This window comes from Rhincodon typus, chromosome 4 (genome assembly GCF_021869965.1).
Source record: "Rhincodon typus isolate 14 chromosome 4, sRhiTyp1.1, whole genome shotgun sequence".
NCBI classification, from domain to species: Eukaryota; Metazoa; Chordata; class Chondrichthyes; order Orectolobiformes; family Rhincodontidae; genus Rhincodon; species Rhincodon typus.
The window spans coordinates 3,220,138-3,223,367 of NC_063335.1; positions in this window are offsets into that span (position 1 = coordinate 3,220,138).

Below are 3,230 nucleotides of genomic sequence, written 5' to 3' on the forward strand. Positions count from 1 at the left end.
CACAGATACTGCCTGTCATGCTGAGTTTTCCCAGCATTTTCTCTTTTTGTTGTTGACGAAAGTACTGAGAGAAGGTACTGTAGAAAGATTGTAGTGCAAAGGTGCCTTGCAAATGTATTTGATGTCATCTGATGTTGGGGTGCTGTGGTAGCAATTTAAGGGATTGAATTGGTGGTAGATGTTAGCAGCACATCTCTGCTGCAAATTACCAGGTACAATAGCAGCAAAGACATCAACACAAGTAGCTAATATCTGTCAGAACTATACAGAGGACGTAGATCGTGATCTCAGTCAATGTGCAACGCTGGTTTGATGAGCACTGTCATTGCGAACAAAAACAAAGTTGCTGGAAAAGCCCAGCAGGTCTGGCAGCATCTGTTAAGGAAAAGAAAAAGTTAACGTTTCGGATCCGGTGACCCTTCCTCAGAACTGTCATTGCGAAGTTCAATGCACCAATTTATCTCTCAACCTCACATGGTCAGTACGCTGTTTAAAAGGATTGGCTACATTTGGTTAGTTACCGGTTGATCTCTTCTGCCTAATTAGTTGTATCCTACAGGTGTAGGATACTTTTCTGTGGTTGTTTCGCATACCAAACGTTTGCTGGAGCAGAGTGGCTTAAAGGCTTTTGCAGAAGTCTGCGAATGGTTCCAACATCACCTCGAGTGGAGCAAAGGAACTTTTTAAAATGACAAATCGGTGAAAACTTAAACCATTAGTTTGATCAGTGCGGGGATGTGGGCCTGGACAGAAGCTGATGGGTTCACCCAGAGCACAGACTAAAGCTTTTCCAGGCTGCGGGAGATGGTAAGAACAGCAGCAACCATTGCCTTATCTCCAGTTGATATTACTGGCCCCATCTGAGTATCGACAGGGCCCGGTGGTCATTTTATTGGCCTACTGGCGTGTAGAAACCAGCTGCTATCAGACATAGATTCACTATTAGGCTTTGACCTTGGAACACAGCTTACCCAAGAGAATGAAGGAGTGTACACAAAACAGGACAACTTACTTAAAGAGGGTGGAGGATGTGGGTGACAAAGAGAAAGGGAAGCAGTAACCTACAAAATTCCTTTCTGACGGGACCTTACATTAAGAACTATTTTAAGTGTAGTGGCAGTAAGTGAAAACTCAATTCTTTGGTCATTAACAGTCCCATGCTCCTAACCTTCATCTTGTCATAGACCATTATGCAGACACCTTGAACAAGCTGCAAAAACCAAGGCCATCACAAAAATAAACATTCACATTTAATTTATAAATGAAATCATGCCAGTTTGCATACAAGCTTTTATCTTTGAGCATTTCCTCAGTGTCTGTCTTCTTTGTGATTTTTTTCTGTCTCAATGTACCTAGATAGTGATAACTCGATGGTTGAAAACATGACTGATGGAAGACCAGTAACTTGCAACTAGAGACTGCAGATAGGCGATGGAAGATCACTGAGCAATTTTGGGCCTAGAGACATGACTTCATCCTATACCATCCTGACATGATAGCAGCAGTTTGAGCTGGCTGTCTTGATTGGCAGTGCTGGAAATAGAAATGTTGTCATCAGAGAAGACGGCAGGTTTGTAGTTTAAGAAGTCTCTCCCATTCCTCCAGGTCCACTTAAGCAATCATAAAAGTCTACAGAGGAAGAGGTGATGAATAACTTACACCCTCTTCACCCACTTTTCTCAACTCTTAGCTGACAGCATCACAATGGTGTTGTAACCCTTTTGAATGTTATGACATTAAAAAAAAGACAAGGACAGGCTTTCTTGTAAGTTTATATCAACAGAAAGGACAAATATTTATCTTTAATATCTGAAATATATGTGACAATACCAACTTCCAAACTACACAGATACATATACAAGAATAGATGACTTTTAGAAATGTAACAGGCACTCACATTAGTTATAGAATAATACAAAACTAGAAACTTGTTTAACCAGTCCTTAAGATGATGGTTGACAAATGGAAGTTAAATGTTTCTGGCTGTTCCAGAGGAAATTTTGGCTATGCAATGAACAAATATAATCCTGCAAATAAAACAAATGAGCCCCTTTGCACTGCCTGAAACTTTGACACAGGATTCTTTGCTTTTGGCTTCAGAAAAATTCATGCCTTCCCACTCTTTGAGCCAACATCTGCAAAATCCCCAAAACGTGTCTCATCATAGGCCACTCAAATATGATGTCTTATCATGTACAGGTCTCACTGCTTGGCTGTCCTTAAAATTTCTCAAAGCATTAGTATTTTAGCTGGTGCCTGAGAATATGGTGTTATGTGCCAGTACGTTTTCATCCTTATTATCTTCTTGCTGTTGCAGCATTGCCTGAGCAGATTGCATTATTTTATCGGAAAGGCGAAACATAGAAGGATAAGTTTGTGATTAGAGGGGGAAACCAAAAGGCACATACTGCCACTGTGCAGTTTTGCAAAGAGTTAAAGGTGGATAAAGGAGGAGAATTTTTAAAATTCCTTCATGGGATGTTGGCATCATGACAAGGCCAGTATTTGTTGAATTGCCCTTGAACTGAGTGGCTCATTAGGCTATTTCAGAATCCAATTTAGAATCAACCACGTTGCTGTGGGTCTAGAATAAACCAAAAATATTGCAACTAGGAAAAGCAGGCCATTCGGCCTTTCAAGCCTGCTCCATCATTCAATGTTATCATGACTATTCTTCTATCTCAATGCCATATTCCCGCTTTCTGTCCATACCCCTTGTATCAATCTCTTTCTTGAATACTCAATGACTCAGCCTCCATTGCCTTCTGTGGTAGCGAATTTTGCAGATTGACCACCATCTGAGTGGAGAAATGCTTCTTCATCTTAGTCTTATATGGCCTGTGTCCTGAGACTGTGGCCCCATGTTCTACACTCCTCAACCAGGGGTAACACCCTCCCTCCATTCTGCCTGGCAGAATTCCTTCCTGAAAGGACATTAGTGAATCATTCTTTTTGTTAAAATACCAATCATTACACAGTCACCATTACATTAGCTCTTAATTCCAGACTTTATTGAATTCGAATGTTTCCATTTACCATGGTGGGATTCAATCCCATGTCTCCAGAACACTAGACTGGGGCTCAGGTAATATTGTCTCTGTGCCACCACCTCCCCTTAAAAATAACCAACTTTAATTATTTATCGAATCAGAGATAGTAGGAACTGCAGATGCTGGAGAATCCGAGACAACAAGGTGCAGGGCTGGATGAACACAGCAGGCCAAGCAGCA